Below are 15,363 nucleotides of genomic sequence, written 5' to 3'. Positions count from 1 at the left end.
GTGCTCCGGAAACGATTCTTACACAAAAATCTGCCATTTTCAGCAATGTTTCCATGGGTACAGAAAAAAGTACAAAAAGTGAAAACCTTAAAATAGCAAAAGGCACTACTAGACCATAAGACCAATGTGTCTATGAAGTTTCGTGGAAATATCTCAACTGGTTTTAGAGTTATGCTCCGGAAACGAACCTGGTACAAAAATATGATATTTTCAGCCATGTTTCCATGGTAACGGAAAAAATGCAAAAAATGAAAACCTAAAAATAGCAAAAGGCACTACAAGACCATAAGACCAATGTGTGTATGAAGTTTCGTGGAAATATCTCTACTGGTTTTAGAGTTATGCTCCGGAAACCATTTGTACAGACGGACGGACAGACGGACGGACGGACGGACGGACGGACGGACGGACGGACGGACGGACGGAACCCATTTGTATATCCCCCGCCAACTTAGTTGGGCGGGGGATAACAACATTATTGTAAGAACTGGGTCCCCATATTTTCCATTAAAACAATTTTTCACAATCATTATGCAATTTTTATCTCACCTGGCCCGAAGGGCTGGTGAGCTTATGTCATGGCGCGGCGTCCGTCGTCCGTCCGTCCGTCCGTCCGTCCGTCCGTCCGTCGTCCGTCCGTCCGTCCGTCGTCCGTCGTCGTCCGTCCGTCCGTCCGTCCGTCCGTCCGTCCGTCCGTCCGTCCGTCCGTCAACATTTCCTTTAAATCGCTATTAGTCATAGAGTTCTACATGGATTGTAACCAAATTTGGCCACAAACATCCTTGGGGGAGGGGGAACAGAACTTGTATAAATTTTGGCGCTGTCCCCCCCCGGGGCAGGAGGGGCGGGGCCCAATAGGGGAAATAGAGGTAAATCCTATAAATCGCTACTTGTCCTAGAGTTCTGCATGGATTGTAACCAAATTTGACCACAAACATCCTTGGGGGAGGGGAAACAGAACTTGTATAAATTTTGGCTCTGGTCCCCCAGGGGCAGGAGGGGCGGGGCCCAATAGGGGTAATAGAGGTAAATCCTTTAAATCATTACTTGTCCTAGAGTTCTGCATGGATTGTAACCAAAATTAGCCAGAAAACATCCTTGGGGGAAGGGGAAGAGAACTTGTGTAAATTTTGACTCTGGTCCCCCGGGAACAGGAGGGGCGGGGCCCAATAGGGGAAATAGAGGTAAATCCTTTAAATCGCTACTAGTCATAGAGTTCTGAATGGAATGTAACCAAATTTGGCCACAAACATCCTTGGGGGAAGGGAACAGAACTTGTATAAATTTTGGCTCTGGTCCCCCGGGGGCAGGAGGGGCGGGGCCCAATAGGGGTAATAGAGGTAAATCCTTTAAATCGCTACTAGTCATAGAGTTTTGAATGGAATGTAACCAAATTTGGCCACAAACATCCTTGGGGAGAGGGGGAACAGACCTTGTATAAATTTTGGCTCTGACCCCCCGGGGGCAGGAGGGGCGGGGTCAAATAGGGGAAATAGAGGTAAATCCTTTAAATCTCTACTTGTCCTAGAGCTCTACATGAATTGTAACCAAATTTGGCCACAAACATCCTTGGGGGAAGGGGAACAGAACTTGTATAAATTTTGGCTCTGGCCCCCCAAGGGCAGGACGGGTGGGGCCCAATAGGGGAAATAGAGGTAAATCCTATAAATCACTTCTTGTCCTAGAGTTTTGCTTGGATTGTGACCAAATTGGCCATAAACATCCTTGGGGGAAGGGGAACAGAACTTGTATAAATTTTGGCACTGACCCCCTGGGGGCGGGAGGGGTGGGACCCAATAGGGGATTTAGAGGTTGATATTAAAATTCCTTCAGAAAAGAAACAATGAACCTGTATTCAGAACATTACTTGGTATTACAAACCAGGTGAGCGATACAGGCCCTCTGGGCCTCTTGTTACAGTTGTCCCCGATAAAAACCACTTGCTAAAATAAGCAAGTGCATATTTTTTTCCATTTGCTATTCTGGTATATCTACTTGCAAAAAGCAAGTAAAACAGCCTGAAATTCGAGCCCTGAAATCTAATTGTTTTTGTTTAAATTTATCTCCACAGAAAATGGAGAGCTTTAAGGAAGAGATTTGAATACTTTGGGTTGATTTATGAATTTGAGGAATTATATATACTGTTATGATCAATATAGTTCAATAACTACATGTAAAATTAAGTTTCAGTCAACACAAATTAATACATTTTGGGCCTTCTTTTTATACTGTTAGGAAAATACATGTTCAGTAGAGCCTGGTAATGACCACCTCTGTATCAAGACCACCTGGCTAAAAGACTATTTTCCCATATTTCTTGAGTGGTCTTTATAGACCACCCAATTATCATTATTATATAAATGGAATTATTTTACATTTTATTTCCTATTTACTTTCTAATATTTCAGAACCCTAAAACTGTCTAAAACAAAGAAATACCCCTTTATTGTATAAATATTATAATAAAGTTAATAGAAAACATTCCAGCCTTAATAATTCCTAATTACCCTATCTTGTAAATGAAGTACTCCAAACAGTGAACTCCGAACAACCCCAACATCAGGACTTTTATTTCTCTCCAGTGACTATTAAAGCTGTTCATGTCTTTGGGGTTTAGCCAAGGTGTGTTGTCTCAAAGTGATTATTGATCAGTAGATCTAGGAATGATTGCTTCATATTTTAGACTTGTACAGTTTTATATAACCAGGTACATTTGAAATTGAATTTGTCATTATTTCCTCCCTGATGTATTTATAACCCTGAACATCATATAGTGATTTATGCTAATCTCCGTTTCATCATAATGATGCCATTACTGGGTATTGATTGCTAAGTCCTTATGCAGCTGGATCTAATGTGGACCAGGGGCTACAGTGACATATCGTCTGTGGTCGTCACAGCATTAGCAGGTAAATAGGCAGGTAAACAGGCCCTACAGGTAGATAGATTCATGAGATACAAACAATAGCAAGGTAAACAAAAACTTTCCTTGTTATTGACACTTCTAAATCAGATAGTACATTACTAGGTGTGATGAATGCTATCCGAGATGTGATGATGGAGTAATTTACTTTTTACTGGCGTTCATTTGCTTTTGATAGGCATTAGAAGAGTTTGCATCAGCGTCACGGTGATAAAGAAGATGGCATCTTATTGATTAGTTAGTGACTTGTGGACGTAACACTGTTCACCAGGTAAGATGTATAAAAACTGGATGATAGATTGTGAAAAAAATATACAGCATGTGTTTTGTATCGCCAATGATTAGTGATTTTATTTATTTATTTTTTTATCGTAATCATGCAATCATTTGTGATTTCCTAATTTTAATGCAAACAAGATTGAATATCAGAATTGTCTGCTAGTTCCCACATTTTCATTTGTAACTGCTTCATCTGAAACCTTGCATCCACATTGAGGTAATATTGGTTGATTTTTGGATAGTGATAAAAAACTCATACTAGTACTTATTTGTACCAAATATATTGTCATACTGCCTGTGAAGAGTTTGCTTATTTATTTTGGAGGAAATTTTATGTTGTTCTATACTAAATTTATATAAATTATAGCTATAGAAATATCTGCAACCTGTGAAACAGTTGGAAACCTGGTAACATCATTACAAATAAAACAATTTAATATTTCACATAAGTTCATTATACAAATTATTATTTTCTGGAGTAAAAGAATTGAAATTATATAAAAAAAAACCACCTAAAACTTTCAGGATGTACATGACAAAATGGATTGGGAATTCTATCTCATGACCATTCATAAAACCATACATGGGTACCATATTACATTTCATCTAATCACATCTGCTAGTAGGAAAGTATTATGGAAATGTAGATACAAATAATGCATTTAGTATTGGTATCCAACAGTTACCAGATTTCCAATATCAATAGTTTGATTAGTTTAACGTCCCATTAACAGCCAGGGTCATTTAAGGACGTGCCAGGTTTGTTGGTGGAGGAAAGCCGGAGTACCCGGAGAAAAACCACCGACCAGCGGTCAGTACCTGGCAACTGCCCCACATGGGATTCGAACTCGCGACCCAGAGGTGGAGGGCATGTGGTAATATGTCGGTACATCTTAACCACTCGGCCACCGCGGCCCCAATATCAATAGTCCCTGCTATATAATACTGTATATATCAAGTTAGAGTAATAGGATTGGTAAACAATTTGATGAAATACATTTTGCAAGAAGACAATTATGAATGTTATTTTTATGCCCCCCCCCCCAACCATAGAATAGGGAGCTTGTGACTGACCTCTCAGCCCCCTTCTTCCTGATCATGCCCCTCCCCACCACCCCAACCCCAGTCATTATAACCCTTCTCCCTGCCCCCACCCCCAATCGTTTTCCCATCTTGTCTTGCTTTGATATTATGGAGTCAGGGAGATTTAGGTTTTACAGATATTTTCGACTTTAAGTGTAAAATCCCCCCCCCACACACACATTTGAAATAAGTTTTGATTAAAGTGGTAGATTTTCTATACCTTGGAATTCTGTATTGTACTTATGTTAATGTTGACATGTTGATTTGCCAACTAGATGAATGATCACAGGAAATCTAATCTAATTGTTAAATATCACTGTTTTCTCTGATTAATCTGATGGTTTATCTGTGTCAGTGTGCTAGCTATTACAATATCATAGGCTGTTGAGCTTAAAAGTTATATCATACTCATGAATCAAGAAGAGCTTTCAATATGTTATTCATCACCAAAAGTTTCCAACATTTTGAAAATTACAATATTTTCAATGCACAAGTCTTAATTGTACTAATTGTACAAGTACAAATAAGGGCTAAAAATAGTTTTTGGTAGTATTGACAAAAATCTTTATATTTGACATCTACAGTGCAGTGAAATGAGTACATATGGTCAGACCCTGTAGCCATATTGTGGACTATTATATCATTTCACATTTTCACAATGTTCATAGTAATTGTAAGGTGATTTCTGCAGGTATGTCTCCATCTAAACATACATAAGGTATAAAAACTAAGAATTTTCCACAATTTCTGTGTTACTAACATTAATAGCATATCATATATGTTTGTCTGGCCATTGGAATGATTTTCACAGCTTAATTTATCAAACCTCATGGTTTTTAAAGATGCTCCACCGCTGACAAATGGTATTTTTTCACTATAAATACAAGGAGCAGACGATTTTGTATTTTTCTCCAGTTACAAAAGTTACTTACTTTACACCATTACCACCATTGAAAAGTTTGAGCTTCTGATTTTACTTCAAGTTAAAAATATGAAAAATAATTAATTGCATCCCGAAAAAATTCCGTGACACTATATCCTATATGGAATGAAGTACTGATTGCGCATGCACCAAAGGCGAAATATATCATTTTATATTATATTTTGTGTTAATTAGGCATATATATACACGATTAAAAACCAATTATTGTTCAAATGATTAACATCATTTATGCTCTTTCGGCGGTGGAGCATCTTTAATAGATAACTGAAGAAAAACTGACATGTCAAAATTTTTGCCCAGTTACGGCACATATAACTTTAATGGATTTCATCATATATATACTACAAGTGAAAGATTATGTTGATTTCTAAATTCCTAACAGGTACACTGCTGGTGTTTGTTATATTTTAACAATAAATTCTCTATCTGGATGTATGATCAGTGTGAAGATTATATCCGGTGTGAGTGGCAGGCCTAATGTGTAATCTAGGACATTTTTTATAAGTATGGCCTGCTAATGTTTGTAGTGTGAAAAACATTCATTTAAATAAATTGATTTTTTTATTGAATGTTTTTCCTTGACATTGTATTGTTAAAATCTCATTTGAGATAAAAATGCTGAAAATGTTTGCTTAGTGGAAATTGTCTAGGATCTTTTCTTTGACATTCTGAAAGTGAAGACAGACTCATCAGTTAGAAAATATTGGTATGGTTAGGTCATTGGTCAAATCCAATATGTAATTTTTCACAATTCAAACTATCTTGTTTCAATTTATTCTGTAAAATAAAAAAGTGGAGATAAAAATGACACTATTTTTAAAGGTTTACTAATAAAGAATTATATATCTTTTACTTCAGGAAGTCCCAATCCTACAGATCTTTAAATTGTAGTCATTGTAGACTGTACATGCAGCCTCTATTAGTGTTAAATAGAGTAACTAATGATTGTATTGACTAGGCATAGACATGTATAGTTGTGAGGGAAGTGATAAATGGCCTCGAAGATTATATGGGTCAATTAACACTGCTGAGAGTATCTACATAATTCACTACCTGTAAACTGTCTTCATTAATCTTTTGTTAATCTTTTGTCCTCATCACGAGCGATCACCGTGGAGATGGCCGTATCTAGTCCATGGATCAACAAAATCAATGTTTTGTCAGTATCCAATCAGTTTTAAGTCAGGTAGATATAGTGACAGTATGGAAATCGCTATAATTACACATACAGCCAAAAATCAATTCCTCGTATCCATTCATCACAACACTTGTTACCATGGCAACAGATTGGATTGCTTGAAATTCTGCATTGATAATCTCATGGATTTTCAGTGATCTGGTGATCAAAAGTAAGTGTTGGTTGGCTGTAAGGTGAGGAGGCTTGACCAAGAAATGGGTTATGTAGGGAGCATTTTATGTGAATGTGGTGCTTTCTAAGCTTTCCATTTCCTGACAGGTGAGAACTTCAGATATTTATATCGTTACTGTTGACATTATCCTCTTGGTAATATTGGATTGGTCTGGGCTCTGTTTCAGGTGAGTTTCTCTGATTTTATCTTTATTTGTGTTCAATTGGGCATGAAAATGCATTAAATATTGAAACAAAGGAACAGTTGTCAATAAAATTCATATTGTGATGGATTAACTTTTTTATACCAAATGTATAATATCAAAAAAAGGCTTGCAATGATTTTAATCTGTACACAGTGGAGTAAACCTACAGGGAATTACATATGCTACAATTTGCTTATGGTAATACAACTAAAACAAAAGCTTGATGTACAAGGCAGTAACATTGACATGTTTCTGTTTTATGACGGGTAACAGCTGTGGTCATTTAAGGATGTAATATCAGACTTTGAGGAGAAACTAATGACCTATGTAGACTATGGCAGATACAACTGTACTATGAGGGGCCTGAGCAGACCAAAAGGTGGAGTGTTAAAGCATTGGTCACTGGGGTATAATAGTTTTGTGTGTGTACATGTATAAGGATTGATGTTTTATCATGTTTGTAGTATTAGCCAGTCATACTTTTATATGTCCTAAAATAAGTCATAAATATGATTTTATTTCAGGTTAACAACGACAAAATCATATTGAAATGGTGACCACACATTTAAGGTGTATAAATAGAATAGGGTTGATACAGGTATCGTTAAATAATAACTGTCTCTTGCTTGCCTCATCTATGATGTCATGTCCACCTGTGTTTTTTGTTTTTATATACAACAGGCATCTCTGTTTGGAATGATGAACTATAAAACTTAAACTACTATAAAAAAGTGAAATGGCAAAATGTTGAATCAAATAAGGTCCTTTGGTCTAAAGGAATCCATTTTATAGCATCAGTATACTTTTACCATGATATTAATGGTAAGATCGCTCTTTGTATAATAAACCAGCTGAGAGATTATGAATTTCATATTTGTGTGAGAATTTTATCATTAAAATAAAATGGCCAATGTCAAAATCTCCCACATTCGAAAAGCTAGTGGAGGGAGATCTCCAACATTTGGGATTCTGAAAATTTTGCAACCCTGAATGTGTCGCCAACCTATTTTAGAATTTATGGTAGGTCCATACTGTTGTTTTGAATTAGAATGGTTTCCGATATACTACGACATTCTACTTGTCTACATATAATATTGAATGTTTAAAATCATAAAATAAATCAAATAAAAACAATGAAGTGAAAATTTGATGATATCTCATAGGTTTTTTGTGGTCCCTGTGGTAAATGGGAATAGATTTTCAAACACCTGAAGTAATGTTCGTCTCAATAAATGATTAGAGGTGACCCGTCTGGACCAAAATTCCAGAATTTAAAAAAAATCACATATGGATTTCCTTAAAACACAAAAGGAGAAAATCATGAAAATAAACAGACATAAACCAGATATAATATCACATAACATATGAACTGATGTGAAATGTTTTTTTGTTTTTTTGTGTCATGATTTTCAAAAAAAAAGTCAAATATGACCCAACTTAGCACTGGATGAAATTGGGGTAGGGATGTGAGTTTCAAACTTCAAGCTTGTGAAATTGACATGGGTTTTCATTTCCTATTTTGCCTATTCATTTAAGGGGTGAAAATATCGCAAAACATGATTATTTACAGAAACGGTCCTGGGAAATAACGACAATTAGTTAGCATTGGAAAAAGTACAATACTTTTGTATATTGTATATTGTTTTACCGTTCAAAATTTTAGGACAAAAAATCTATATTATTGAGACTGCATTCACCCAAATTTTAAAGAAAACATAATTTCATGAATTTTGTTATTATCGGCCTGCAAATTTGCACAGATGGTATATTTCAAGCTCAAATATCTCATAAACTAGTTTGAGAACACCCATTTTTTGCTCACCTGGTCCAAAGGAACAAGGTGAGCTTATGCAATACCGTGGTGTTCGGCGTCTGTCCGTCCATCAACAATTTACTTCTCCATAACCACTGGTTGAATTCAACAAAATTTAATGGTATCATCCCTATTGGGTACCGACTGAAAATTGTACAAATGGTTATGCTGACCCCCTAGAACCTGAGGGGTGGGGCCAAAAGGGGTCAATTTGGCTATTTTCATATAAACGATTTCTTCTCTGAAACTAAGCATGGGAGCACCCATAATGCAATGGTAGCATCCTTACTGGGTGGAGATTCAAAATTGTACAAATGGTGGAGCTGACCCCCCCTGGGGGCCTGAGGGGTGGGTCTTAAAGGGGTCAATTAGGCTATTTTAATATAAATGACTTCTTTGAAACTAAGCATTGGATAGCACTCATAATGCAATGGTAGCATCCTTTTTACTGAGGGGATTCAAAATTGTGGAAATCAATGCTGGGGCTGACCTCCAGGGGACTTGAGGGGCAGGGCCAAAAAGGTCAATATGGTGATGTTCATATAAACAACTTCTTCTCTGAAACTTTGAATAACACTTATAGTCATATGATATTAAATAGCATCATTCTGTGGTTAGGATTCAAAATTAAACAAATTGTTGAGTCAATTTTGTTATTTATTGAGGTTTTTGTGATAATTAGTAAAAAAAAAAAACAACAGATGAGCGATACAGGCCCTCTGGGTCTCCTGTATTACAGTTGGCCTCACTTATCAGTATATTTGATGTATTAAATATTGATTGTGCTGAGATGTTGAGTTATAAATATACAAATCTAGCCCAAGGGATTGGAATATCTACTACAGATTTGATGTCTTTGTTTTGTGTATTGACAATTCATATGTCTTTAAAGATATCATTAAAGAACAGTGTCCAATGGAGTACTGTAGAAGAACATCACAAATTACATTCAATTATCCTCAATCCCCTTGATATTATCTCAGGGGGAAAAAAATGAAAAAAAAAAACAAAAAAACAAACAGGCAGCCATCTTGGATGTAGATGGTTGGACATTGCTACAAGTACATCTACAGTATTTCTTAGAAAGTACTGAAGAGATTTGTCTCAAATTTCATATGTAGACTTTCTTTGGGCTCTAATTACAGTATTTTCATTTTGGGACTTTGGTCTGTGGTCTGTCCTCTACCTGTCAGTCTTACTGTCCCTCACTCCAGCCATAAACAGCTAGGTTTTGTTAACACTATTTCTCAGAAAGTATTGAAGGGATCTCTCACAAATTACCTACATATGTAGATTCCCATAGGACCTCAGTTGCACATAGTGCATTTTGGGATCAATCCAAAAATAAAGATGGCCAACAGGTGGGGTTTAGGTTTTATTAGTTTAACGTCTTATTAACAGTCAGGATCATGTAAGGACGACTGCCAGGTGGAGGAAAAGGGGGGTAACTGTAGAAAAATCACGGACCAGCGGTCAGTACCTGGCAACTGCCCCACATGGGATCGGAACTCGCATCTCAGAAGTGGAGGGCTTGTGGTAATATGTCAGGACATCTAAACCACTCGGCCACTGTGGCCCCCAAAAAAACAGGCAGCCATGCATCTTCAATTTGTTGAAGTTTGTTATTGCTATTTCTCAGAATGAACTGAAGAGATCTCTCAAATTTCATCTGTTGGTTTCCCTTGGTGCCTAGTTATGCATATGATAACAAATAATCCAAATTTTCAAGATGGTTAAAAATCAGCCATCTTGATTTTGGACAATTGAAGCTTGCTAACTCTATCTATTTCACAGAAAGTGCTGATTTAAGGTATATTTTCTTTCAGATTTCCCCTTGGTGGATCTTTCTCAAGTTTCTAACAACAAGATGGCTGACAGCAGCCATATCATGGCTTTCAATAATTGAAGTTTGTTACTCAATACTGCTATTTCTCAGAAAGTACCAAAGGGATCTCTTTGAAGTTCCATGTAGCAGGTAGGTATTTTCTTGTCCCTATAAATTGCCATTTGCATTTTGTGAATGAAAATGATTCTCAACAGGAATGATAAGCAGTTGTCTTGCATTTTGTCACTTTCTTAGAAAGTATACTGGCGATGTCTTAAAATCTTGATCACGTCCTGAGGTTCTGCATATCCATTTTGTAATTGATCAAAGCACACCATGACAGACATTGGTCATATAAAATTTGAGAAGTGTGTTTTTGCTAAGCATAATGAATGTGAAGCTTCTTGATGTGTGTTCAATATTTCAAAGGAAAAGGGAAAAAAGAAATGCAGAGAAAGGATTCCTCTTTCCATTGTCTGACCACAGGCGTTTGGCTCTATAGATATTTCTCTATGTAATACTGTGTCAAATTTCATGACGCGTGTTCATGTTGAATTTGCCTCTGTTCATTTAGCATTCCTATGGGCTATGAATGCCAACTGAAAGACGTTCAATGCTTATATTTACATTTGGTTACAGTTTTATGATTCACTCAGTATTCGCTCAGTTGACATCATTGGTAAGCTGAGGCTAGCTTGTAAAGATGGTTTCTTCAAACAATGTCTTTGTGTACTCTTAATGCGTACTATGGACTTCTGGTTGCTTAAAATAATATATTCGTAATTTCATTATTGTTGGAATCCTTTTTTGTTGATAAAGTATTTTGCATATATAATCTTTCGTTATTGTCAAGGATGGAACAGTCATTTGAACAGCTATTTTCAGTGATTGCTGGTACGACAATTGTGACGTCACAATGATAATGATGTAATAATAAGCAGTTGTGGTTCATAGACTATATGAATGCAAACTGCGCTTGGTGAGGTTACATAGTGGGACTGCAGTAAAAATGTAAATATTTACTAACCAATAGCAGAAAAAGTAAGATTATTAACAATTGTATAAATGTAACAATAGGAATATTCTCAATCGACAGACAGATAATTTAGCATTAATTTAATATACGAGTATGATACAATATATATAAAGCCGTATAAATATCACTATAGGTATCGGTATGCTGACACATTGGAAAATAGCCGGATTTCAACGCCTTGGACATCGTAACTTCTTCCAATAAACACGTCAGGGCTCTAATGGGTTTCTCAAAAACCACTTCATGTCAAGCTTCATAAGAATGAAAGTATAGGTAGAAAACCTGTATGTAAGTTTCTATATACCATCCATTTGCTCAACACAGCCCTTTGAAATGTCCAATTGAATTTTTTTATCTCGATCAAGCCACCATGTTAGTATGTTTCTTGGCATGATTGATTCTCGAAAATTAATTGACCAATTAATTGGGAGCCAAGATCCCCCTGGGATTTCTTGTTGATAATTATTATCACTACATGTATATCTCAGAAACTACTGAAGGGATCTTTCTCAGATTTTAAATGTCCTGGTGGACAGGCAGTCATCTAGAATTTCAACAATGGAATTTGTCTGTTACTGTTACTCTCAGATTGGAAATTATTGGCTTACTTTAAGTCAAGATATTTCAGATATCAGTAAGTTACATGAGGAAAAAAACTTAAGTTTCGACTGAAGTCTATACTTTTGTTTCGAAAAATTGGGACAAGGAACAATTTTGACAGCTGAAGTTTGATTCTGCTATTTCTTAGAAAATGCTTCAAGGATTTTTCTCATTATTACAAGTAAAAGTTCTCCTTGGTCCTTATTTAAAAATAATTAATGAACCTCATTTAGTGATGGAAAAATACAAAATCAGACACATATCCATCTTGAATTTTTGACATTATAGTTTAGTGTAAAGTCCACATTTATCATAGGTTTTAAATGGAAAAGTAAAGAAGAGAAAAGATCCATCTTTTATTTGACTGATAAAGATCTAGTAATTGTGGGCTTTAAGATCCCTCTAGGATCTCATGTTGAAACTACCACTAAATAAAATATGTTTAATGTATGATTCCATTGACTTATGTAAGGATTATTTTTCAAAACACTGCATAACATCATTCAATGTCTCTATTGAAACATCACCTAGGTTCTCCTAGGACCTACATTGTAATTGTGCTTGTCACATTTTGGGATGGATCAATTAATAAGATGACCAACAGTCAGCCATTTGATGAATGCTGATATTTGAAACATTGTTACCAATATTTCTCAGAAAGTTTTTAGGAGATTTGTGTCAACTTTCAAACATTGGGGCCCCTTTGGTCCTAGTTGTGCATATTAAATTGTGCAGTTGAACAGAAAGAGATGGTAAACAGGCAGCCAACTTGTATTTTGATAGTGAAATTTGATAACACTACTGAAGAGATGTCTCAAATTTAATATGTATAAGGCTTCCCTGAAGAGATCTTTCTGGAATTTCATATGTATAGATTTTTCTCGGTCCCATTAATTCTGCAAATTTGATTTTGTGAATGATTAGGAGACAACATAGCTGAAAAGCAGCTATCTTTAATTTTAACACTTTCTCAAAACATAAATGAAGAGGTATTTCGCAAATTAAGTTTGTAGGTCTTCTCGATCCCTAGTTCTGCATATCCATTTTCTATAACTTGTTTCACAATCGTTGTAAAATAAATAAAGTTTATTTTTAAAACAGGATCATGTGTTTCCTGACCTGATCAGAATTCATGTCTGTACCTATACAAAATGTAGTTATTTAGACCATAGTCTGTAGACAATGACGTTACTATTGACAGAGTTAGTGGAATTAGGGTAATTAACCTTATTTGGTCATGCAGGCGTTTCAGATGCCGAAGTAGATGCATTGCGACCAAGTAGAATGCAGCATACTCAAACATGAGGATGTAATAAAATATGTTCTTTGTTCTAATCAAAACCTTCAAAGGGTATGTAGGGCATGTTTGATCACTCTTTTGTGTTGGTAAACATTGCAACATGAATCTACATGATTTATTTTTTATATTGTTAACTTATGTACACAGTACTTCGGCATGCATCCTTAATTCACTGAGAGGGACTATGTACTTTTTCTTGTAATTCACCTAATGAATATGGCTTTTCAGAAATAAAAGTTTTTTTTAAATAAACATCACTTACTGTGAATAGTTGGGCAAAGGAAGGCTTATGTCGGTAAAATGGTTTAAATATATCCAGTATTTCTTATGAAATAGATAAAAAAAATCCAGTAAAATTCGCTCTGCATGCGAAAAACTTAATTTCTATTACAGGAATCCAAAAAAGTCCTCCCTGCTTGCTATGTCCATGACACTCCATGGTGAAACACAGCCTCGCTTTCCAAGAGATAGGCAAAGTGATTTTTAGAACTGTGCAAAATTTTTATGGGGCATTTCCATATTTTCAATGGTCAAAACTGGCCAGAAATAGTAGAACTTGACTGTAGTTTTGATATCATATGTAAGGACTTTTGGAAGGCCAATACATGCATTTAGACAGATTTTCTTTGCCCCATTATTCATTTTAATAATATACTATGAAAATGGTAAGAATTCCTCAATTACAAAGAAACACAACAAGAATATACAGCAGCCTCCCAAAACATACAGACATCTACACAGCGTTATTGGGTGATCAGATGGTGTAGTGGTTAAAGCGCTCGCCTTTCACCTAGCCAGCCAGGCATGGGCGTGCAAAGGTCAGGGGTCACCTGCACGAGTACGTGGATTTTCTCCTGGCACTCCGGTTTCTTCCCACACTAAGACCCCTCACGCGCTTACATCCGGGCCATCGAGAGTGATTTATATAAGTTGCATAATTTTTTTTTCAATCGATGTAAAATAAATAAAGTTTATATTTATTACACCGCATGTTCCATACAGAAAACGCCGTTCCTGAATGATGTTATCTGTTCCTGTCGTGTCGGCTAACCGTTGACAAAATAAATGATGTAATACCTTGTGGTACTGACGGACAGTAAACTTTGTCATGAAATACTTGATCTTCATTTTAAAGGATTATCTTTTCACAAGATCAGTAAAAACAAGTGGTTTGAAGAGGTTGTCACAAGATTATAAAGAATGTGACTGAACGAGGGACAATTGACCCCGTCACCTGTTCATTGGAACCCAAGCAAAATTACCAACAAAGTCATTTTATAGAATTTGAGAAAGTGAAGCAACCGTCAAATAACTGTCATGGAATAATGACCCGTTTATTGAAGAGGAATGTTCGTACGGCACAAATGGTTCCATCGGCCAGTAGAGACACATTAATTAGCGATGACGCAAAAAGTTATCCAGTCTTTCCCAACTGAAACATGGATCGCATTATTGTCAGGCTATTGAATTAATTCCAGAACAATTGCACTTCTTTGAAGAAACATCTGTTGTAAAAACTGCAGGTAATATAAAGTATGGACTCGCCCTTCAGTTCTGTAATATTCGATGATTTCAGGATAGATCTATCACATGTGAGTCACATATATCACACAATATAAGCCACACCCACCAACCAATCAACTCGCGTCTAGCATTATATTGTAACCCAGTATGCAATAGGTATTGCGCAAGTTGTGCAGCAAGTACGTCACTGTCAACGGTTAAGGCCAATATTAGGACATTAATCTCAACCAATCAACCAACTACATGTACTAAAATTATCAAAGAGTTCAGATTGAAAAGATATAATTTTTCAATTTGAATTAGTTTGTAAGGTATTAAAATCACTCGTAATCAGCATAACATGACCTGGTTTGATTGTCCTGTTAAGTGTTTTAATGAGACAAAGTGACCAAGAAGCAAAAGACCAAGTCACGTAGGTAGTATACTAGTATCAAACTACAGTGCCTAGTAACCAGGTGGGCTGTCTTGCTGAGTGGCCTGTGC

General features: G+C 36.2%; 1 protein-coding gene across 1 annotated transcript in view; it reads left to right on the top strand.

Moving 5' to 3' along the window:
- The first annotated feature begins 2,493 nt into the window (after window positions 1-2,493).
- The window catches only part of LOC138316764 (uncharacterized), a 119,387-nt gene continuing 106,517 nt past the window's right edge, over window positions 2,494-15,363 (top strand). The window contains exons 1-2 of the mRNA XM_069258421.1: window positions 2,494-3,194; window positions 10,422-10,570. The gene's annotated coding sequence lies outside the window, so the exon portion shown is untranslated. The remainder of the gene's footprint in view (window positions 3,195-10,421; window positions 10,571-15,363) is intronic.

This window comes from Argopecten irradians, chromosome 2 (assembly GCF_041381155.1).
Source record: "Argopecten irradians isolate NY chromosome 2, Ai_NY, whole genome shotgun sequence".
In the NCBI taxonomy this organism is placed as follows: domain Eukaryota; kingdom Metazoa; phylum Mollusca; class Bivalvia; order Pectinida; family Pectinidae; genus Argopecten; species Argopecten irradians.
This window is presented reverse-complemented; position numbering and strand designations above follow the sequence as displayed.